Genomic DNA, 25,382 nt, shown 5'->3' with positions numbered 1-25,382 from the left:
AATTGCTTTGCGAATTCTTTGAAAATAACTCAATTGAAGTTTCGTCGAAAATTCTTTTCTGACATTTCTTCAGCGATTTCCATAAAATTTAAGATTCTGAAAAAATTCTTCGGCAACTCGTTTGGATATTCCTACGGGAATTTCATTCGAAGTTTTCTTGAAAATTCCTTCGGAAATTTCATCGGTATTTTTTTTTTGGAAATTGTTGCAGAAATTGCTTCGACGATATCTTCGGCAATTTCTTCAATTTTTAAGAAAATTTCGGCAATTTTTAAGAAAATTCTAAAAATCTAAAACAGCGAAACATAAAAAACCAAAAAAAAATTCTCAAAGTTAAATTTCATGAGAAATTGTCTTGATAAAATTATAAGTGATTTCCAAAGAAACTTCAAATAATAATAAAAAAATACCGCAATTTTTTTTAAAGCAATAGGTCAAAAATGACGACAGACTGCAAAAGAATCAAAGGAAAAGTTATCGAAGGAATCACAGAAATAATTCCAATCAAAATTGTCGGGGTTTTTTTTAAGAAATTTGCCAAGAAACGGTTCCAAAAATTCACAAAAGTATTTAAAAGAAGCTGTGCAAAAAAATCGAAAGAAATCCCTCGAAGATTTCCCAAGAGAATTGTCAAAAATTCCAAGGAAATTATGATCAAATTGTTGAATTTATTGTAATTTTTCAGAGCAACTTTAAAAGAAATTTCTGATAAAATTTCTGATCATATTTTTGAAAACTGCATAATATTTTTTCGAAACAATTTCTGAGAAATGACCGAGGGAATTCACGACCGATTTTTTTTTTGAAGATACGTCGGAACGAATAAAACAAGAAATTTCCAAAGACACTACCAAAACAATTAGCTAAGAATATCCAAAAACTCAGATATTTGTGATAATGAACTCCAAAGGAATTCCCAGAGCAATCAACAAAGAAGTTCATGAAAAATTTGATAAAATTATCGGAGGATTTCCCAATGAATTGCTTGATAAAATGGTACAAAAAATTCAAAGAATTTACGAAGAAATTTCATGAAACATTGCTCATGAAGTAACTCAATTAATTGTTGGTGAAAAAAAATTGTGAATAACAAACTCTTCAATAATTGCCAAACAAATTCCCGCATTTTTTATCGTTTTTTTTTTTTTAAGAATTGCCACTATAACATTCTATGGAGTTAACAAATAAATCTAGTAAAAATTACAGAAATTACAGGACAGTTTTTTTTAAAGAATCTTCAAATAAACTTTCACAGTAATTGGTAAAGAAATTGCAAAAAAAAAAACAATATTATTTGTCGAAAAAAATTTCTGGAGGAGTTCTCGAAATAGTTTCCGAAAAAAAAAATCTCAATCGAATTGATCCTATTGAATATTCCTTATGAATTTCCAATTGCAGCAGGAGTTCTCCGTGAAATTTCTTATGAAATTACCAACGAAATTTTGCTATATAAATTGCAGCAGAAATTCCTAATTTAATTGCACAATAGTTTTTGAAGGAATTGACGAATGACCTTACAAAAGAATTAACGAAGAAATTTCCCAAAATATTGTTGAAGGCATTTCCTCGAGCAATTTTTTAAAGAAATTTTCGAACTATAGGAATTTTGAAAAGAAATGGCAAAGGAAATACCAAAAGAATCAGCAAATCAATTTATCAAAAAAATACCAAAGGAGTTTTAAAATAAATTGCTGGAGAAATTTCCCAAGGAATTGTTAAAGGAACTACCGGAAGAATTTTCGAAGGAAAGAATCAACAATCGAATTTCCCAAAAATAATTTAAATGTCTAAGGGAATTTCAAAGTAAAATGCTTAGAATATTGCCAAAAACAATTTTCGAAGGAATCACTAAAGAAACTGCCACAAAATTTTCAACAAAAATAAAAAAAAGCATTTTTAAATGCATTTCTGAAGAAAAGAAATAATGAAGAAATTTCTCAAAATATTGCCGATGGACTTTGCAAGGACATTTACGGATTTCCGAAGCAAATTCCAAATCAAACACTAAAAAGTCAGAAGCAATTCACAAATGAATTTTCGGAAGAACTTCTACAGAAATTGCCGAAGGAACTTCCAAATGAGTTACAAAGAAACACCACTAAAAATTATCATAAGAATTTTCAAAACAAAAAAAAATTGTCGTGAAAATATTCAAAGGTAAGCTACAGAAACTTCCAAAGGAGTTGCCCAAACAATTGAAAAAGAAGAAGCAGAAGAAATGCCCAATGAAATGTTCCATAAATCCATTTCCATAATAGTCGATAATGGAAAAAACGAGGGATTCTCAGCGAAGTTCCAACGAAAATAGTCAAGGCATTTTTTTAAATAATTGTCGGTAGAATTCTCTAAAATATAGCAAGAAAGATTCCTTAAAAGTTGTTGGATAAAATTCCTAACAATTCACAGTTATTTTCAAAGACATTATTTAAAAGATATCGGGATAATTTTCCGAATGATTTAAAAAAAATAATTCCAATAGATATTGCCTCGATGGAAATTATATTAAGATTTCCGATTGTGAATGAATTTCGATTGCCAAAGGAATTCCAAATAATTTATTTTATTGAAATTCGAACAAAATTGCCGAAGGAATATTCAAAATAATACCGAAGCGAGTTTCTAAAAGAAATCCACAGGAATTCCCGAATAAATAATAGAAAGAATATTTAACAAAATTACTGTAGGTTCTTCAAAAAAAAGTCCCGCATATTCTCAAATAATTTTTAAATAAATGGACAAAAGAATTCTCGCAGGAATTTCAACAGATTTTAAATTCCTGATTTTACATTTATTTTATTACGAATAATTTGGCACATAACTTGTCAATTCGAAGAGATTGGTAACTGTTAACTCTTAACTGTTAGGTAAGAAAAAAATGTGGAAATTCCCAAAGAAAGCGAATAAATATTCAAATAAATTGTCAAGGAGCTTCCAAAAAAGGCAAAAAGGCAAAAAGGCAAAAAAGCACAAAAAGGCACAAAAAGGCAAAAAGAGAAGGATAAGGAAAAATACAAGAAAAAGACAAGAAAAAGAAATGTAAATGAAAACAAAGAAGCATAAAGAAATGAAAAGGATAAGTAAAAAGACAAGGGCCCATATAGCCGAGGCGGTAAACGCACGGGTATTCAGCATGACCATGCTGAGGGTGACGGGTTCGATTCCCGGTCGGTCCAGGATCTTTTCGTAAAGGAAATTTCCTTGACTTCCTTGGGCATAGAGTATCTTCGTGCCTGCCACACGATATACGCATGCAAAATGGTCATTGGCAGAAGAAGCTCTCAGTTAATAACTGTGGAAGTGCTCATAGAACACTAAGCTGAGAAGCAGGCTTTGTCCCAATGAGGACGTTACGCCAAGAAGAGAGAGAAGTAAAAAGACAAGAATAAGAAAAGGAAATGAAAATAAAGAAATATAATAAGAATAAGAATAGGAATGAACGAAAGAAAATGACAAAGAGTAAGAAAAGAAAAAAAATAGGACTAGAAACAGAATCAGGAAAAGGAATACAAGTAGGAATAAGAATATGATCAAGAATTGATTGCACTAAAACAGAGAAGGATATGAGTTCTTCGAAAATGGCACCCTTCAAGAAGAGCCACCTAGCCAAAAGTATCCATCGAAACGAATCAGTTCACGAAAGAAGTGAATTAAACGGCTTTTGTACAGTTGCCAACTCATTTCTCATTCTGTCACTTTTAGGTAGGATACCGAAAGGTTGTCCCCGTCTGTGGATAAAAAAGCACCCACTACTTCTACTGCTGCTGATGGGCACCATCTCGAGGTAAAGAGGTGAGACACCGATGAAAATAATTCACATTCCACCTAATGGCGCGCTATCATCAGATGAATGCTGCTACCTCGTTATGTCGTCGACGGCGACGACCACCCGATGCGATGTCTCTCCACCATACACCACGCTGCCAAAACACATTTCACTGCCAGTTCGTTCGTCCGTCCGTCCGTCCACCGTTATAACGAAAGTCGGGCGAGAAATAACAATAACAACACACACGTCGTCGTCGTCGTCGTCGAGAGAAACGAGATTAAGGTGAAACGCTGGCAAGCACGCATCAGACGCGCGGCGCCACCTGTGCGTGTGTGTGCTACAAATTCTTTCGATTTGTTGTGATGTGAAGCGAGCACGCTGATAGCGAACAAGGTTGTTAGCGATTGTGTTTTTATGTGAAAAAGAGGATAGGTAAAAAAATCGTGTCGCAGTCGGTAGGATTCGAACCTACGCTCCCAGAGGGAATCTGATTTCTAGTCAGACGCCTTAACCGCTCGGCCACGACTGCTTAGCTGGAAACATGACGATCATTTTCAAGTTTCACACTGTTGCTTTTCAATTCTACTCTCGCTTTCGCAGATATTTTAAGCAGGAACCGACTTTGAACTAAAATGTTAATTGCCATTTAGAACATATAAGTAGTAAGGTGGTAGCTGCAAGGTAGCCATACCAACAATACCGTTCGTCTGGGGCGTTCGTAAAAATGCTAAGCTTGACGCCAACAAGATGCAGTACCTAGAGGTTCAATCGGTCAGTTGGATTGCATCGCGGTGGTGGCAGTGGCACAAGAAGGAACGGAAAAATACTTTCTCCTCTTTGACCGACGCCACGTCTGGTGGTTGATCGACGAAGTCGACGCTCTGGCCGATAGGTAGGTGGTATAGGTATCGCGCGACGGACGTGTTTTTGGCGATGTTTCCAATTCTTGAGATGTCTGAATTAATCGTCGCCGCACGGTGCAAAGTATTTCGAACAAATTAAAGTAAATGGCGGCAGCCAGCACAGTTCGAGGATGTTGGGCGACACGGCGCCGTTAATGTGCAGCTGATTGTGTGCAGGTTTAGCTTCGTTTTTGCGTGGTGGCCTTGATAAGATGATTTCGGGTTTGGGACTGGACTTCATTGATTGGCAGCGTAAATGCTTCGCAGCATCCCAGTTAGCCGTGATCGTCTAGTGGTTAGGACCCTACGTTGTGGCCGTAGTAACCCAGGTTCGAATCCTGGTCACGGCAATGCGCGCCTAGTGCATTGTCACGGATGGGATGATTTTTTTCTTTAAATCATAGCAATTATTTTCCAAGACTAATATTAAACACATTCCCCCTTATTTTCTCACCAGATCCCGATTCTGGATTCCGCAAGCCTTTGTTGCCTTATAGTTTCCTTTTTACCTTCTGTTTTTTTTTTTGCTTTTTGCCTTCTCTTCTATTCACCCCAAACCAATAAAATCTTTCCTTTTTTATATTTTGCCTTTCATTTCCCTTATTGCCTTTTTTCCTTATTAACCACTTTTTGAGTTTTTGTACTTTTTAACTACTTTTAACCTTTTATCCTTCGTTTTGACTTGCTCTTTGCCTCATTTTGTATTCTTGCGTTTGCTCCTTATTTGTCCAATTTTGATTTATTTTTTCCTCTTTTGCCTTCTATTTGCGTTGCTGCTCTTCATCCTTCTGTTTGCTTTGCTTTGTTTTTTTGTCTTCTTTTTGCTTTCTGTTTACCTTTTAACCTTCTCTTTGTTTTTCTTTACATTTGTGCCTTCTTTTTGCTTTTTTGCTTTGTTGCCTTCTTTTCACTCCAATGCCCTCTCCACAGACAAACAGACGTCTCACTCTACTCACTTCTAATCGTTACCCTTTTTAACGGTTAGTTCAAATACTTTGTAGTTCGCAAATCGCTCGATCGCTCGCATCGTTTTTGCTCCTGTTTGACGTTTGCTCACTACTGCCACCTACTGAGTGGTTTGCGTAACACAGCCTGGTTAGTATTGGGCGATTATGTTTTCGTGACGATTTTTATCGCAATTTGTTCCAAGCAATACGTCTGTTTGTCTGTGCCCTCTCTTTGCCTTTTTCTGTGAGTTTTGCCTTTTTTTTGCTTTTTTGCCTTTTTCTATTTGTCTTTTTGTTTTCTTACTTATTTTCCTTCTTTTTGCTTTTTTATGTTTCTATCTTCATTCAGCCTTTTTGCCTTTGTTTTACATTTTTTATTATATTTTTTGGTTTCCTTTTGCTTTTTTGCCTTTTGTTTGGCTTTTTATCATATTTTTGCTTTTTTAACCGTTTCTTTGTCTTTTACCTTCTTTGTGCTTTTTGGTTTAATGCGTTCTTTTCGCCAGTTTCTTTTCTCTTTTCTTTTTTGTAACCTCTTTGCCTGCTTTTTGCCTTCTTTTTGTTTTTTTTTGCCTTTTCGCCTTTTATTTGGCTTTGGTTTTTTTTCTCTCTCTTCTTTTTGCCTTTTTGCTTTCTTTTTGTCATTTTACCTTATTATTGCGTTTTGCCTCATTCTTACCTTTTTGTCTTCTGGTCTTCTTTTTGTGTTTTGCCTTCTTTTTTTTCTTTTTGACCATCCTTTTGCCTTCCTGTCTTTTCTTTGCTTTTTATCACCTTTTTGTTTTATTTTTCAATTGTTACCTTCATTTTTCCCTTCTTGCTTTTTTGCATTATTTTTGCCGTTTTTTCATCTATGTGCTTTTTTACGTCTGTACACCTTGTGCATTTTCACCTTCCATTTTAATTTATTATTTCTTCGCTGTTTTGCCTTCTCTTTGCTTCTATGTTTTTTTCTGTTTTTTACTTGTTTTTGTCTTTTTGCCTTTCTTTCTCTTTTTTCTACGTTTTTAACTTTTTGCCTCGTTTTACGAAGAGCATTGTTTTGATGTTTTGTTTATTTTCACTTTTGTGTTGCGTTTCTGCCTTATATTTGCTTTGCTGTTCTTCTTCCTTCTGTTTGCTTCTCTTTGATTTTGAGTTTCCTTTCGCTTTCTGTTTGCTTTTTTTCCTTCTTTTTATTTTTCATGGCATTTGTGCCCTTATTTTGCTCTTATGCTTTTTGCTTTGTTGTTTTATTTTCGCTTCTATGTCTTTCTCTTTGCCTTTATCCAATTTTTGTGATTTTTTTTGCCTATTTGTCTTTTTGTTTTCTTACTTATTTTCTTTGGGCCGATAAGGTCTTTGGGCCGATAAGGTCTTTGGGCCGATAAGGTCTTTGGGCCGATAAGGTCTTTGGGCCGATAAGGTCTTTGGGCCGATAAGGTCTTTGGGCCGATAAGGTCTTTGGGCCGATAAGGTCTTTGGGCCGATAAGGTCTTTGGGCCGATAAGGTCTTTGGGCCGATAAGGTCTTTGGGCCGATAAGGTCTTTGGGCCGATAAGGTCTTTGGGCCGATAAGGTCTTTGGGCCGATAAGGTCTTTGGGCCGATAAGGTCTTTGGGCCGATAAGGTCTTTGGGCCGATAAGGTCTTTGGGCCGATAAGGTCTTTGGGCCGATAAGGTCTTTGGGCCGATAAGGTCTTTGGGCCGATAAGGTCTTTGGGCCGATAAGGTCTTTGGGCCGATAAGGTCTTTGGGCCGATAAGGTCTTTGGGCCGATAAGGTCTTTGGGCCGATAAGGTCTTTGGGCCGATAAGGTCTTTGGGCCGATAAGGTCTTTGGGCCGATAAGGTCTTTAGGCCGATAAGGTCTTTAGGCCGATAAGGTCTTTGGGCCGATAAGGTCTTTGGGCCGATAAGGTTCTCTTTGACTTTTCACTTTTTTGCTTTCTATTTGCATTTTTACTTTCGTTTTGTCATTTTGCCTTTTTATTGCGGTTTGTCTTATTCTTGCCTTTTTGTCTTCTGTTCTTCTTTTTTGCCTTTTCCCCTTATTATTGCTTGTTTCACATTTTGACCTTCTTTTTGCCTTGTTGTTCATTTTGCTGTTACTATCTTTTTGCATTCTTCTTGCTTTTTTCGAAATTTTGACTTTTATTTGCTTTTTGCCTTCTTGTCTTCTTATTGCTTTTCCAGCATCTCTTTGATTGTTTTTTTTTTGCATTTTACCCTTTTTGTGCCCCATAAGCGCAAATTGCTGGATGTTTCAGAAAATTTTGCGGTACATAATTCAGCAACTTGTTTTGCTAAATGCATTCAGCATGGCAAAAATCAACAAAATTTGCTGGTTAGCTGTCAAAAATGATTATTGTGTAGGGGTTATACAGATACAATGGAAGTATCTTCCATGACGACGGTGCGATGAACTTTTGGAATGGCTTGGAAATAAATAAGCAAAAGTTGCAACTTGGAAGACAAGAACGATCGATCACGATCTGAAGCAATGACTGGCAGTCGAGCTTCGATGGGCAAACTCGAGGGTTCGTTTATGATACCTGTTAACCTTCCGTCAGTCGCGCGGTTGACCACTCCCGCCAGCACCACGCTAATGCTAGCACAACTGCGCTGTGCTCACTCGTGGGTTAAGATGCACCTCGGCGAGTTGCCTGCCACACAATTCCACAACCACATGATGGTGTAAACAAACAAAAGCATCTCACCCGCAGCTTGTCTCGCGGTCTTACCGGTCAATTGGAACGACGACATGGATATGACAGCACGTGGCTGCTCAAAACAAAGCTATACCTAGAGACCGTCTTTTGTCTGTCAGTCAGTAGCAATGAAGCGTTGAAATTTGATGATCGTTTGTTCGACACCTCCGATGCATTGCATTGTTTTTAGCGATCATTTGAAACCGAAGAATGTAGAATTGATGAATCGTGCATTTACCGTGATCGTCCGTCGTTGTTTTACTTTATCATTTCTTCCCAGGGATGAGGTGAATGATAGTTCAAGCTACACGAACTACCGGCGTCACCATAATAGTGGCGCCCGCTTCGATCATTACCTTACTGATTGGTTATAGTGGGATGTTTTGCTTAGTCTACGTTCCTGCTTGAAAACGGTTGAATCATCGCTCCAGTTGAGTAACATAGCAGACCTGTTCTTTGCAATGGACGTGACTTTTGATCGGTTAAGGTGAGGACTTCCTCGATGGGGTAAGGTTATTATGAGGAAGAGTGGCCAACAAAAGAAATGGCATTATGGTGCAGTAAAACTTCGCTGGGGTTAGTTTTGAGCAAGATCTTATTCTTATCCCTGCACAGTTGTGATACGAAGCCGTTTCGGGATGCGTTGAGCTTCTGGTAGAACTTCCGTGTTTCTTTAAAACAGCGCAGCAGTTCCATTGCGTCGTATTCTGCTTCTTCCAGATGGCGTTTCTTCTTCCGAGACGGATCTGCTGTAAATTTTCTGTACAAGTTCTGGTCACTATTCACAACCTAAAAACAAAATTGTTACGGTGAATTGAGCAAATTTGCGAGGGTAGGCATAACATGTTCGTAGTCCTTTAGAGTGCTAATATATAAGAGGTATGATGAACAGCTCCGTCATTCAGGACACGTGTTCTGAAAACCCGCAACCGCAAGCCAGAGCAAACAATGATGGCGGAAAACGGAATGCTACCAGCAATAAATTCACCGTATGTAAAACACCTCTTGACATTTTCGTTGTCTCAATTCGTGGTTTTGCGACGACACGTACACTCAAAAACCTTGTCGCGCGAAAAAAAAATAACAACGCGAACAAATGTACTTCACCAAACTCGCTCATCGCAGATTGGGTAGATAAAAGGGACCAGCGAACAACAGCGCGGAGTCCCCACCGGGCAGGAAAAGCTGGTCATGAAGCGACAATAAATTCAAAGCTCACACCAAGCGGCACCGGCTCCCCCCATTCGTAGCTCCGTTCCACCTTAAGGCGCTGCTGGCTTATGGCTACCGTGTCGGGTATTACTGCTGTCCGGTCCGGGCCTGGTGGTCCTACCTCCACGTCCACGTCCGCCTATCACCACCGCCGCGTCCGAAAGGGCGGCAGATTTAGCTCATAAACCACGATTTATGATAAGTCGTATAAGGGTTGTTAAACATACACTTCTTCTAGTCCGTCTCATGGTGGCACTTTTGCGCGCGGCGTTCCCTTCAGTTCCGTGCGAACGCATCAGGTATATTTTCATCCCCCAACTCCCCTCCACGCTGAACCACCTCCAGCAGCCGTCTAGTTGCCCATGTGGCCGAGGAGGCCAAGTGGCAGTGAATAAATTATAATTATGTGATAATTAAATTTGACTAATGTCGGCCGGGTACGTGTGGCTTCCGTGAGACATTAGCCGCAACAAGACGCTTAACTGCGGCATCCTATGAAGTCGCATGACAACAAGACACCATCCATAGGTACCGCGATGGATGTCTTAGCGTGTGCTGCTGGCAAGCATAAATGGTGTATCTACGGGGCGGGGAAAGTATCTTCTCCCGAGTGGCTAGTCAGGTTATGAGTAATTTATGATGCGTCGAATTCAGGAAATAAAAAAACTAGTGTCACATAGCGATGCTTGTACTATTGACGAATTTACGAATCAAGAGCTTGAAGGCCGCGGTAACCCAGTCAACACACGATCGCATATGATGTTGAATAGGATGCTAAAGTGGAGGCGATATGCGTACATCTTACACGCGGTTAAATGGAAGCATGTACGCATATGGCCTCCACTTTAGCATCCTAGTCTACATCATATACGACTTCGTGTTAGCTGGGAAGCCATCACCATGAAACTACATATGCAACAAACGATCATTGCATCATTGAGCTGGTAGACAACAGCAGCTGCGTTGTCACTAAAACCTCCTTTTAGTGTATAATCGTAAGAAGAGAGAGGGTTATTCAGAACCAATCTTGTAAAAAACTGACAGCTTCTAGGATCATTCAACGGAGTGCTAAGGGGTTTCAGGAGGTACTAGGAGGTCTCAGGGCGTTTAAGGGAGGCTCAAGATAATCAAGGAAATTCCACACATCCGGAAGCAACTCTGTACAAGCGGTACTGGGAATTGGAATATTTGTATTTGAGACTTTATTGACAACCTAGAACATCCGACTATATTTTGCTCGAGGGCATCACGATGGTGGCAACTTCCGGCGGCAGCGGCGTGAATCGGCGTGACCGTAATTTGACCATGTAGTCAACATTGGTGAAGCAAAGAAGTTGTCAGCACGCTCTAAAATTTGTAGTCTGGGCTTTTCCGAGACCATCAATATAAATTATTATTTAGACTCAGAAATCCTCAGAAATAATTGTAGCAAGAAACCCGAACCAATTCTAGTAGGGATCCCCATAGGAATTCCAAGAGATATCTCCAAAGGGATTCAAGGAGGAATCCCAAAAGGATTTATAGGAGAAATCATCGAAGAATATCCAAGAGGAATCCTCGAAGGAAAACCAGGAGATAATTCTCTAAGTTCAGGAAAACCCCTCCAAGGAAATCCAGGAGGATTATTTGGAGGAACTCTAGGATAAGTCGCTGAGAGAAGTTCAGGTGGAATCCCCATAGGAAGTCCAGGAGAAATCCTTTTAGGAATTCCAATAGGCATCCTCTAAAGGATTCAAGGAGGAATTCCAGCAAGAATCTACAAAGGAAGTCCAGAAGGAACCCTTGAAGGTATTTCATGAAGAATCTATGAAGGAATTCCAGCTGGAATTCCCGATGATATTCTAGGAGTAATCCTTGTAGGATTTTCAGGAGCAATCGCTGTAGGAATTCCAGGAGGAATATTTAAAGGATTTCCTGGCGGAATCCCCAAAGAATTTTCAAGAGGATTTCCCGAAGGAATTCCAGAAGAAATCTTCGAAAGATCAGGGCATGTCTTTCTGGAAGTGGAGAAAGATTTCCGAGAGGAATCCTTGAAGGATTTTCAGGAGGAGTCCCTGGAAGAATTCCTGGAGAAATTCCGGAGAGAAATCATTAAGAATTTCCTAAAAGAAAACCTAGAACCTAAAACCTAGAAGAATCACTTAAGAAACTTCTCTAGGAATTCCAACAGAAACTTCCGGAAAAATCTTTGGAGTAACTCTTAGAGGCGTCCGTGAATTCTCCTAGAAAATCTCTCTGAGAGAACTCCAGGAGCGTTCCCTAGAACAACTCCTGGAAGAATTAGTAAATGATCTTCTCGAGGAATCCCCTAAGCAACTCCTGGAGGAATCTTTGAAAGAACTCCTGGACTAATCCCTGAATGAACTTCTGGGAGATTCCCTGAAAGAAGTTCAGGAGGAATCCGCGAAGGAATTCCAGGAAGAATTACCAAAAAATATTCCGGCTGGAATTTCCGAGGGAATTCCAGAATAAATTCGCGAAGGAATTCCAGGAGGAATTCCAGGTGAAATCCCCGATGGAAATTCAGAAGGAATTCAAAGAGGGATTACTGAATGAATTTCAGGAGGAAGCTCAGAAGGAAATCCAGGAGGAATCCCCGAAGGAAATCCATGAAGAATACCCAAAGAAATTTCAAGAGGCATGAGAAAGCCACTAAGGAATTCCACGATGAATCCCCAATGGAATTTCAGGAGGAAGGCGCAGAGGAAGTTCAGGAGGAGTCCCCGAAGGAAGCCAAAGAGGAATTGTAAGTATCGGGTCAGCCAATCGGGAGCGTCTTAGAGACTCCCCGACTCAACTGCCTCAGGGTCGGCACACTCACCTACGTTTATCGCGGGACAGGAAATTCTCGCACTCGATTTAGGTAGCTATACAAGCACTTCGTTAAAACACGGCCTATATTTCTGGTTTCTGGACACTGTGCACACTTTATTGCTTCTTCTCCTTTTTCTCCCTTACACTCCTCCCCACTTTCTTATATGCTATCTAACCTTTTTCCTAATGTTCGGGGCCCCTTTCCTCCTCAGCAACCTCCTTTCTCCTCACCGCCGGTCGCCGGCGTTCCTTCCTTCGGCGCACGTGGTACCGCAGGTTCTTCAGGCCACGTCTGGCCGCATCTCTTGCCTCGGGGTGGTTTTGGGGTACAGCTGCAGCTGAATGGACTCGCCTACACGTCCTAGGCTGCCGATATTTGGACGGATCGGCCTTCGGCCAACAACGCTGCCGGAATCTACCCGGTTGAAGCACCAGAACGTGGTAGGGCGAAGGGGAAGTCTTTGCAGGCTTCGCACTAAAACTGCGGGGTCCTGGTGAAAAAGATGGACAAATGTCGATGTAAGGAACAGGTCGACATCGGGTGGTTCAACTTCGTTACCTGATGTCCTTTTTCCGCACTTTTCACCTCTCCACAACTCTTCACAATTTCAAACTCTGAGCGTTTCAACTAGGCTCACTCACTTCGTTTTGGGTTTAAAACTTTCCGTCTGGCTTGAACAACGTCTACCGGGTAAGTGAAAGACTATGGCTCTTTCACAAGGCTTCAAGGTCCATGACCTCGGCCCTCGGTCATTGCCTTTTCGAGATGCACCCGTCGTAATGGCCCCATTACGCCACCCCTCATGGCCGCCCTAACTGCATTTTTCTCGACCTCTGGTGGTGGGTTGGTGAAGCTCGGTGGGAGGTATGCTGCATTTAAAGTGGTTTTGCCTACTACTGCCCTAGTTGCATGTAAAGTGGGGGACTACTGGGGGGACTTACCTATATCTAACACGAAATCTACCTGTCATTCATTTTTCGAAAATAAAAACACAAAATCACATCAACACAACCAATTAACAAACCAAACACTTACAGAATCCTCGAATCAAATCCAGGAGGATCCGCGAAGGAGTAACATCAAGGGATTCTTAGAGGAACCGCCAAAAAAATTCTGAGCGGAATTCCCGAAGAAATTCCAGGAGGAATTCTCGAATGAATTCAAGGAGGAATCCTCAAAGGAATTCCAGGAAGAATCCCCGAAGAAAGTTCAGGAAGAATTCTCGAATGAATGTCATGAGGAGTCCCTGAAGGAATTTCCGCAGAAATCCTCTAATTCCGGGAGGAATTCCCAAAGAAATTCCAGGAAGCTGTCTAGTTGGAAGTCCAGGAGGAATCCCTGATGGAAATCTTTGAGGAATACCCGAAGGAAATTCACGAGGAATTCTCGAAGGAATTCCGGGAGCAATCCCCAGTGGAAGTCCAGAAGGAATCTTAGAACGAAGTCCAGGAGGAATTTACGATATAAGTCCCGGAAGTCCTCGAAGGAAGCCAAAGAGAAATCCTCGAATAAATTCCAGAAGTATCCCCGAAGGAATTATATTAAGGAATTCCAGGACGATTCGCCGATGAAATTTTTAGTGGAATCCCCGAACGAGTTCTAGAAGGAATTCGCGAAGGGGTTTAAGGAGAAATTCCCAAAGAAATCCCAGGAGGAATCTCCGGAGGAAGTTCAGGAGCAATCCTAGAAAGAAATTTACGAGAAATCCCCAAAGGAATCTCCAGTGGAAGTCCAGAAGGAATCGTCGAAGTCCAGGAGGAATCCCCGAAGGAAGTCCAGGAGGAATCCCTGAAGGAATTTGAGGAGGAACTCGAATTCCTGACGAAAATCCACGAAGGATTTAAAATCCCTGAAAGAATGCCAGGAAGAATCATTGAAAGATATCCAGAGGGAATCTTTCCAGAAAGGGGAAAGGATTTACGGCAGGTATTCTAGAAGAATTTCCAGGAGGAATCCCCGAAGGATTTTCAGGAGGTATTCCAGAAAGAATTCCTGAAGAAATTCCACAGGGAAATCCTGGCGGATTTCTTGAAAGAAATGAATGAAAGATCATTCAAGCAACTTTTGGAGATATGCCTGATTATAGTACTTCGGATTTTTTTAAATAAACTACTAGAAGAATCCCCAAAGAAACTCCTGTAGGAATTCCCGCAAGAACTTCTGAATAAATCTTCGATGTAACACCTGGAGTATTCTGAAAATCTTGCAGGAGAACTGCAGGAGCGATCCCTGGAACAACTCTTGAAAGAATCCCGAAATGAACTTCTAGAGGAATCCCCTAAAGAATTCCTGGAGGTATCTTAGATGGAGCTCCTGGAATAATCCCTGAATGAACTTTAGTAATAATCCATAAAGAAACTCGTAGCAGAAACTCTGGATTCCCCTGGTGGTGTCCCTGGAGCGATCCCTGAAGGAACTGATAGAGAGATCCCTAAATGAACACCTGCAGAAATCTCTAATTGGAATTCTAGAGGAATTCCTTAAAGAACTACTGAATTAATTCCTGAAGAACCTGCTGTCGGAATTCCTGAGAGATCTTCCAAAAAAATCTATGAGCTCAGAGATATCCCTGAGTCCTCTTGAATTAATTTTAGGATACCTTTAAAGAAACTTTTAAAGAAACTTCTTGATTTGAATTTTTGAGGAATCTTCGAAGGAATTTTAGGAGGAATTTTTGAAGGAATCTTGTAGGAATCTACATAGTTATGCATAGTCTGCATAAAACAATAGAATCATATTATCATAAACAAATCAGAAAATGAATGATGAGAAATCGGTTATTGCTGTCAAAATCTTATAATAGTGGTCGCGATATTTTTTTATCGTGACAAAAAGCGGCGTATGGCGCGCCGCCGATACCTCGTTCGGCGTCGGCGTGAAACAAAAAGTATCAGGGGCCGCGGCGTGGCGCGGTAGCGCACAGGTCTAATCCTGAACACCATAAAGTTTGGAAGAAAAGAAATAATTGACATACCAATTTAGATGATGGGATACGTTTATATGTATTCATTCGACCTTCGTCAAGAATATCAAGAAGTGTTTCATATTCTGGAATGTTCTAGGTGCTCAACTGTCCTATAGTGAAGTTCATTAAATCTACAAGAATATTTTTATGTGTTTACGCTATAAATAACAGCACTGCATAATCTGCGGGATCTGTGAAGCCTTTGAAATCTTGCATAATCAATCGCAGTTACTGGACCAACTTGACTTTTTTTTATCGTTTATTTGAAAGGCTCATGCGCTCAAAAGCATAACGGAGCCAATTTGCATAAAAGTGATTACATGATTTAATTACAACGGTAACCTTGTGCATACAATTCGTTTATCCTTCTATCGTCTTCTTCCATGTACTGCTTCCTCAATTCGACATCCTCGATCCAAGAGTACGAAGACCGTCTATTGCGAGTGCGTACCGGCGAAACATCAGGGTCAACAATAACGCTGCTATCACTTGCGATGGAGGCTGATGATGCGGGCTTTTTTGTTATCTGGCTGCTATTCGCTGTGTCCGAGTCAATCGATCTTTGCCGCTTTGTTTCAGATTTGGTTGGTTTGGGTGCTGTTGCTTTGACACTGGCGGCGTCCGACTTCGACAGAGATGGCCATTGTTCATCGTGGTTTGATTTCTGCTGCTGTTTAGAAGCTGTTGTTACTGGCGGCTGTGGTGTGCTAATGGGGCGCGGTTGGATATTGTTTTTCGCTGCGGCTTCTGAACACCGAAGTTTTGGATGTAGTTTATCTCCGCAGTTTTTACACGTGCGAACTTGTTGGAAGTAAGTAACTGACGTGAGTTCATCAGCGATAGTTATGTACGATGGTATTGGTTTGGTTATTTGCATTCGCACTACACGAACTCCATTATTGAGGCCTGGAAAATAATTCTTCCAGACCTCATTTCAAATACTAAATATGTTACCATATTGGCTCATATGGTTAATTATGGCCAAGTTGTCGATTTCCTCCGGGAGATCATTTATACGAACATCCACTGCGGTGCTATCGACATAGACCGGCAGCGGAATATCGATCCGTTTTCCATCACACTCCATACAATGTTTGAGATGGAACTTTGATGCGATGTCAGAGGCGGCTTTCTCGCTGTGCATCGAAAGATACACAACGTTTTTAACATTGTGCAGCTGCAAGCTCTTCACTGAGGTCCAGTCCATCTTGAGTTCCTCATCGAGGAACTTCCTAATGTCCGGAACGCTTGGCCGCCGTGGAAGAATAGAAATGTCAAGTACAACACAGTTATTTCTCGATATACTCGGCATGCTGCGACACAGTAAAATCTGGTGGAGAAAAACTACAACGCACGTCTGGTGTGAGCGAAAGATGGATAGCAACTGACCAACTTGAAGTCTACTGATATTATTATAAACAATTGGAACATTTTGGGGTCGTCCAAATTGTCCTGAGGTTTATCTCTCGACAGTAACGGTAGTTTTTCTCACAATGAAATGTAATATTATACATCCAACTGTAGGTAATCTGCAATCCCTCTGGCATTTCATGATTCATTTCAAGATGCTTCTGAGATATTCCAGATCAACCAACTACTTCGGAAACCATAGCTTCAGGTCTACACTTGTGATAATAACTTTTGTCACTACCAGGGATGGCATCCGCCTCAGTGTGAGTGCAAGTGTGCGCGGTTTTAATATGAAAATTAGCTGCACTGTGCACATTTTCAGTGCGCAATGCCAACCCTGGTCACTACCTTAAGTAGTGTTACATAATCAACTTTATTTACCAAAGTAATTCGAGGAACAATAAGCGTTGTTATATATTTTTGGGATATTATGAGTCTTCATTACTGTTGTGTAGTTTAATTGATAAAAACAACCGTTGGTGATTTCGTTTTAGATAGCAACGTTACACAACCAAATAGGATCTATGAATGTAGTCATTGTTCGTGGTATGAAAAGTTATGTTACCTAGTTTAACTCACTACCTACAACTTCCCTAAAACTAAGAACTTACAGTTGATATCTGTATCAAAAATCTTTCCCAATAAGTAGAGTAACCCTACATAACCAATCATGTTCGCTGAGTAGTTGAAGATCACAAGGCGTTCTTGGAAATTTTGGGATTTTCTGGGTCATTCATGTTCTGGTGCTCAGTTCCTAAAAATCTATGGCTATGATAATATTTTCTCAAGCACAGGCACGAGACCTGGACTGAAGAACGACATGCAAGCACTCAAAGCGTTCGAGCGTGGGGTGCTTAGGACTCTCTTTAGCGGTGTGCAGGAGTACGGTGTGTGACAGCGATAAATAAATCACGAGCTCGCTGGACTTTACGACGAACCTAGCATCCAGATGGTGACAAAAGCTGGAAGGATACAATGGACAGGGCATGTTGTGAGAATGCCGGACAACAACCCCGCAAAGCTCTTTGCAAGAGATCCGTACGGTATAAGAACACCTGGAGGGCAGCGCGCAAGGTGGATGGACCAGGTGCTGGTTAATGTGGGACGCAGCAAAGAATGGAGGATAGGGCCACGGACCGAGTGCTGTGGTGAAGAATTGTATATTCAATTTATTATAATTTTGTTTACCGCAAAATAAATTAATTAGATACACTCATTACGTTTGGTAATGTTGTGTAACTCAGAACAGCAAAAATGCTATTATTACGGCTGTAGACTCCATGTAATATACATATAACCATGTGCACTGTGCAGGACATGACTAATGTGATACTGTCTATTGAAATTTCAGAAGACATACTTGACATTATAGATTACAAATCGTGGTTTTGTATTTTGAAAGAAGTTACTGTACATCCGTAGAACTTAAAAGCACAAGAACAGTTTGAATGACCTAGGATATCCAGAAAAAATGTTCTATCATCATTCTATCTATCATATTCTACCCTATTTATGCTGTTGAGCACCAAAACTACAGAAAACGCTTGAAAAAACAACGGCTTCAAAAGGTTAAGTGTGCGGATTTACACCAACAAGAACCTGAAACAGAGCCTGCTAAAGCTCCGCAAATCGCTGGCTCAGGTCAAGAAGAAGTACGATATCCCAGTTGAAGAGTGGAGTGTGGCTGACGCAAGCAGGGAAAAGCGGTTCAAACACATAAATAGCTTCTTCTGTAATGGCAGCGCGAAGATGGTGCATGAAACAAAACAGCTCTTCGGAGCCGTAGCGCAGAGGTCAAACCGCTCTACGACTCGAGTAGCATGGCCGAAACCTACCTAGGAAACGCGGCCCCCGCGGGGCAAGAAGCGCTCGGCAGAGACGGTGGAAAATTGAAGTGGAGAAGGGGACGGCCAGACCGAGCAACCAGGCTCCCAAGTCGGATGAGAAACGCGCAAGGCAGATGGAAACCAAGCCTTTGGAGGCTAATCCCAAGAAAAACGGGGATCAACCGGTTCAAGGAAAAGAGAACCTTGGATTACGCTGCTGAGGGCCATGCGAGGAGAAAATTGTCTCTCACCGCTGAGTGCGGATGTAAAAGCATCCGGCATACCGTGACTGTACTGATGCTGATGCTGTGCTGAAGAAGAAGCCGGCCAAGAACGGTACTTCGTACAAGGCACTAACTAGCTCAGGAGGTACTGGGCGAAAAGGTGCAGATGAGAGCCCTATCGGTGGAGGCGACTCTTCAGTGTAAAAACCTGGACGAGATCACCAACACAGAGGAGCTGAACTACTGCAGTTGTTATTCCGCCAACCGTTCAACGCATAAGACTACCCCCCTCAAAGATGCCAATAGGTTAATTCGGATGACCCCCAATTGTAGAGGCGCTAGGTGAGATGAAGAGAAAACCTTTTGTTTACATCAAAAATTCAATTCAATTCATTCATTCATTATTCAAAATTAGTAGTTGCTGTTTTCCATTGGTAATGGTTTCCATTATCATCATTCTTGATGCCCATGCCAACAGACACCGGATTGGCCAGCTAACAAAAAATCTGGAAGATCGCCCGCCGGAGGCATAACAAGAGCTCTTCATATCAGATTTGCCTATAGGCGAATCTGCAAAAGCTCATTAGCTTACAAAAAAAAAATATTTTTTTGTTCTCAAAATTTACTCATATTTTGCACCAGTAGTTGGGATTTCCCATTGGCAATGGCTTTTAATATCATCACTCGCGATGCCGACGCTGACATACACCGGATTAGTCAGCTAACAAAGCAAGAGCTCCTCAAATTAATCACAAAAATTGTTCGTAAATACCTACCGGATCTACGCTCATCTGAATAAGAATTGTGAAAAAGTTCTCGTTTGTTTCTCTACGCTGTGGAATTCGATTTGAAAAAGTGCACTTTGCCTATGTTGCGCCATGGCACTTTTTTCGGAGTCTCTTTTCATAGGGTTCTCATTCCTGCCACCAGATGCGGAGGGATGATTAGCTTGTCAAATTCACTCATAGGTTTATTTTTTGGAAGCTAACGTTCACTCTTTTCTCTGGTGGCAGGAATGAGAACCCTATGAAAAAAATGACTCCGTCAAAATTTGCATTGGGCAGTATAGCCAAAGTGCACTTTTTTCACTTTTTCATATCGAATTTCACATCTTAGAGAATCAAACGAGCACTTTTTGGAAAGAAAATTTAATTCTCTTCCAGATGCGCTTAGATACGGTAGATACTCACGAACAATTTATGTGATTAATTTGAGGAGCTCTTGCTATGCCTCCGGCGGGTGATCTTCCGGATTTTTTGTTAGCTGGCCAATCTGGTATCTGTCGGCGTGGGCATCAAGAATGATGTTGATGGAAGCCATTGCAAATGGAACATAGCAACTTCTAGAGCAAAAAAATGAGTAAAATTTGACGACAAAAAGACTGACCTTTTTATGTAAACAAACGATTTTCTCCTTATCTCACCAAACGCCTCTACAATTGGGGGCAATGATGCAAATTATCACCTCACGAATGCTCAATCAACTTATCAATTGTATTTTTATCGCTTGCGATTGAACTGTACACTGCTCAGCGATGACTAGAGGTAAAGAGATGGCAAAACGAACATGATGTAACTCACAAACGATTTGCACGCATCTGTCAGTGCAGCCACATGCTCACCTGAACAGCCGAACAATACCGAATGGGTTTGTTTCAGAATCTACGGCACGAACGCTCGACACGCACACAGAAGCAACATTCACATGTACCGACACAACACCAATGACGTTTTCAGCCTACGATGCTTCGCGATAAGCTGATCGAAAATCATCGAAAGCGATGAAAAGACAGGCTTGGCTGGAACGCAAAGGCTCAACGGCGAAAAGAAGCAGCCAACAATGCTGATCAGCGTCGAGTCTGTTCGTGTGCTAGGTTGGTTTGATAAAGCAAGGAAGGGTGAAAACGTATTCGTTGTCGAAAGCGAATCGCATCATTTCGCGAATGTTTTCACTAAATAGCATGCTTGATGGGCCTTTTCATTTGACGTCTTAAATCAGCTGATTTTTCGGGCCTTTGACAGTTCTCCTATGAAAATGACAGTTTTGCGTTTGCGCCTTTGTTCGGCGGTTGTAAACAGTGGCATACACGAACCGGTCAGCAGAAAAGGCCTATTGGGTGTAATCCGAATCAGCCTATAGCTACCGCTTTAGGTTGAAAAACGTCAAAGAAGAGCAAATTTTGATTCGTTGGAGAAAAAACGCGTCATTTTTCAGGCTCTGGCTCGGCCATCAACCTCGCACTTCGATAAGCCGACGTTTGTGGAACAATTGCTTATGATGGTTAACACCGACGATCTATCCAGCGGTGATCTAGTCGGAACCCTAAGCCGTGCATGTGACGCCGCAATGCGATCCCTGCCCAGAAATGGACCCAAACCGGTATCAGTAGGGCAGTTTCAGAGGCACGTTCTCCTCCATAAAAGCACCGCGAGAACGCTCCCCCAAGATGCTGCGGAAGATCGTGGAAACGCTGTTTCTGCGCCACGATACAAGACAATGGCTCCGTTAGGATATGTTCCAGGCACGAAGATACCCTCAAGGAAGTCAAGGTAATCGCCATCATCAAAAGTTCCTGGGCTAACCTGGAGTAGAACCCGTCACCTTCAACAATGTCTGACAGAATACCCGGGTGTTAATCGCTTCGACTATATGGGGCCCAATATGGGTGATCTTGAGTTCGTTATATAGTATAATTTTCTTTGGAGGGTGGAGTAAAACACCCAATTTTTATTAGATTGTTTCAAAATATGCAAGAAACGCTATAGCGTATACATCTATGAATGAATCTTGTTTTGTAATGATTTGTAACTACAATTGTACTACGTAATTACTTATACCATATCGAAGAATAAAAACACGTACTATGTATAATTGCGCAAAACACTACTGCTACAGCATGAACAATGAACATCAGCCCTTATCCTGAACGCATCAACTTTTACTTTTGCTCCGGTGAACTTTACATTCTTCCTATCGAATCCGAAAGTCATTAGAGCCTAAAGAACACAGTCCAGTAAAGACATCTGCTGATGTCTTCCTGAAGGGAGCATCTTCCTGGATGGCTCTGTAGTTGAACTGCATCCTGACCACCACCGACCCGGCCCAGCATGGAGGTCGGCATTACGGTGACAAACTTCTCGTTGATGCTTCTGATGATGACCATAACCTCAACCATGCAACCTGCTACGTCGTCGTCGTCGTCGGCGGCGTCATCGTCCAACGTGCACAAATAATACGGTGCTCTGGCTGCTCACTCGATCTGTCTCCCTGAGTCAGAGCGGAAGGAGGCTCCGAAAGTTAAATGCTATTATCAGGTCGACAGAAAGAGAGACAGAGAGCAAGGAGTTAAAGTTCAGTGCAAATTTTGCGGAACCTGCAGCTGGAAGCTGTTCCTTTTCCTGCGTCTTGCCTTGCACCCACAATCCGGAGATGAAAATTACAGTTTTCGACACAAATTAAATATAGATGGAGGCAAGCGTACTTGCCTATACATATCAGCCCGGGCAGGAGCCGACCAACCAACCGACCGACTGGAGTCAACTCGAAACAAAACATGTCAGAAAGTTTGCGTTGAAAAGGACAATTTCATTTTTCGCATCAATGAATTTTACATTTTGTACTCACCCTTGCTTGGCGTTCCCCTCACCATAAGCTCCACCGCGTATCAGTAAGTGCCACAGAAGTTGGGGTTCCTGGTGGGTAAGAAGTCGAAACACCGGATGGACAGCTTGCTCCTCCTGGAGCCACCATCGCCGTGTTATCCTTGTGCTCATCCATGGGGGAGTCCATGATGAAGGTCCAAACGGTACCACTAACTGCCAGCCACCACCAGCACCAAAAGTCACCATCATTACCGGGGTGAGAAAGGATTCCGCCTGGCCTAGAAAGTGATGGTGGTTATCATCATGGTTGGGAATTATTCCAGGAGTTTATTATATAAATAAGAAGCATATTTTTATTGCATTCGTCACATCGTCGTCATTATCGCTTCGCTTTTCGAATGGGAAACCAAAAGCCACGCTACTGGGACGGTGGTGAGAGTAGGGTTCAAGGGGAGGCGCAGCGAAGGGGCAATGGTAGACCATCCGAAAACCAAAAAGTGCCAACCTCAGCTTTGGACTGATAAAATAAGCAAAATTAGAGCTGGAAAAAAGTTGGACATTTACGGGTGGCACCCATGCGAAAGAGTTTTATCGTTCTGTTCTGCGTTCTAGTCCATTGCGGTGATAATAAAGTTAATAATTATCCAGATGGTTGGGAATGTAATTGCACGCATTTTCTAGGCAGTTTATAAAAATTGTATTACTCAAACGGCTTCAGGAAATAGTACAAAATTCCTGGTATTTTTTTTAACTACTCGTGGTCTTTTGCACAACTGTACCCCTAGAGCAGTTCTCGTCTAGATGCTACAGCGCACTACTGGGATTGAACCCCGTGGTCATCGGTGGAGACTTCAACGCCTGGGCGATCGAATGGGGTAGCTACTTGACTAGGTATAAGAAGGTCCAGAAACTAACTCAAGAGGCGAATCCGTTGAGATCACAAGCTTTGGTTAGACACCCGTTCCTCCACTAAGTCTCTACGTGTCTACGTACAGGTCTTTTGTTGCATATGTATTAGACTATTAACCCATGTTACCAGATACGTAGACATGTTTGTTTTGATGTTATTGGTTTAGAATAGCACTACAGAGCACCTGTTCCGGGGATAGAGCTCCCAGAGAACCCTAATTCGACCGTCTTTCCCGTGATACAAGTAGAATTACAAAATCAGTTTCAAATTTAAATAGTACACACTTAGAAATTCTGAAATTTCCACGAAACGGAATCACCAAGAAACGTAAATGTTTTCAAGACTGAATCACAAATTGGACTCAATTTTACGCGCATCATGTAAGTGCTGGTTGGTTAACAAATTCGTTTCACCAGAAACGTAGAATCAGTATCACGTTCATCAGCCACCTTCTAAGTCGGTGAAATAGCCGAGAGGTAAGAGATGTGGCTCACGATCAGCAGATCTGGTGTTCGAATCCCATGCATAACAATATTTTACTTTTTTATGTTTTATCTGTCAAATCGGTTTTAGCGATTGCTGGACGCTAAGAAAAAATAAGTTTTATTTTGGGGTGTCTTGAAAGACGTAAATTTACATGTTATAACCTCTAAATTTATGTTTTTGAAGATGCTCGTATATGTCAGGTTCAGGACACTTAAAATTACATGATATTTTCTAGGTGTGTAGTATCGGTTGCAGAGAGATAAACACATCCACAAGAAGTGGGTTGGCTAAGCTTACGCCAAGGAAGCAGATGCTGTAAGAGCAAGTAGTACGCGTTGCGGAAGCGTAGGGAACCTCATTACAACTCCGGAGTGCACTTTGTGAGAGGTAATGGATGGAGCATAGTTGGCGAGGGCCGTGACGAGCTCCCGCTAAGGAAGTGCTAGACTCCATCAGCGATTTTGCGTCCTCAAAGAGAAATATCGGCAAGGAAGGACCTCTAGTTGAGCTTGCTTAAACTCCGAAAGTTGGAAACGGCAAAACAAAACCATGACAAGCTCATGGCGAAGTTGGCATCCGTAGATGTGTACGAGCTAGGCGGTGGATACAGCGAGCACGAACTGAGGAAGTTCGAAACGAATGCCAGGTGGTGTACGCCGCTTCCAAAGTCACACTAAAGACTGAGACAAGGGCCTAGTTTTAGGACCTCTGCCAGAGTTCCGTTGCGTATCAGTGGGGTGATTCCCACAGGATCGTAATGACCAAGACGAGAGGTGTAATGGCTACTACAGTGCAGTCTCCAGAGATGTTGGAAGGAACCATAGAGGGGTTTTTTCCGCGTCATGATCCGAGTTCTTGGCCTCCTATCGTAGGACAGCCTGAGACTGGGGCTGGCTATGAGGAGATGGTCACCGGTGGTATCAAAGTCCCTTAGCGTAGATAAGGCTCCAGATCTGCACAAAGTTCCGAATTTGGCCTTTATAGTAGCTATTGCAGAGACTCCCGAGATGTTCTTGCTTACCTTACCGGTCAGACTAAGGCCTGAGTGGCCTCTGCTGTACATATTAGTCGTCTCCATTCCACTCGGTCCATGGCTGTGTGTATCCAGTTCCGCACTCTGCGTAGGGTCCCTTGGTCGACCCACCTAGCTCGCTGCGCACCACATCTTCTTGTACCGGTCGAATGACTCTCGAGAACCATTTTAGTCGGGTTGCTATCCGACATCCTGATGACGTGACCCGTCCACCGTAGCCTCCCGATTTTCGCGGTGTGGACGATGGTTGGTTCTCTCAGCATCTGATGCAGCTCGTGCTTCATTCGCCTTCTCCAAGTCCCGTCTTCCATCTACACTCCGCCGTAGATGGTACGCAACACCTTCCGTTCGAAAACTCCAAGGGCGCGTTGGTCCTCTGAACGTAGGGTCCATGTTTCGTGCCCATAGAGGACTACCGGTCTAATCAGCGTTTTGTAGATAGTTAACTTCGTGTGACGGCGAACTTTGTTCGATCGTAGAGTCCTACGGAGCCCAAAGTAAGCTCGGTTTCCTGCCACCATGCATTTCTGATTTTCTCTGCTGGTGTCGTTGTCGGCGGTCACAGTCACGTCACCAGTGAGCTCAAGTACAGAAA

The 25,382-nt window shown here is 41.9% G+C and overlaps 2 non-coding genes across 2 annotated transcripts; one reads left to right on the top strand and one right to left on the bottom strand.

The window, feature by feature from the left end:
* Positions 1–4,213: 4,213 nt before the first annotated feature.
* Trnas-aga (transfer RNA serine (anticodon AGA)) lies at positions 4,214–4,295 on the bottom strand. Its single transcript has one exon. It is a non-coding gene; the product is annotated as a tRNA-Ser (tRNA).
* Positions 4,296–4,946: 651 nt separating this feature from the next.
* Trnah-gug (transfer RNA histidin (anticodon GUG)) lies at positions 4,947–5,018 on the top strand. The gene has a single exon. It is a non-coding gene; the product is annotated as a tRNA-His (tRNA).
* Positions 5,019–25,382: the final 20,364 nt, after the last annotated feature.

This window comes from Aedes albopictus, chromosome 1 (assembly GCF_035046485.1).
Source record: "Aedes albopictus strain Foshan chromosome 1, AalbF5, whole genome shotgun sequence".
Lineage (NCBI taxonomy): Eukaryota > Metazoa > Arthropoda > Insecta > Diptera > Culicidae > Aedes > Aedes albopictus.
The sequence above is the reverse complement of the archived record's forward strand: the minus strand, read 5'-3'. Positions and strand labels throughout refer to the sequence as shown.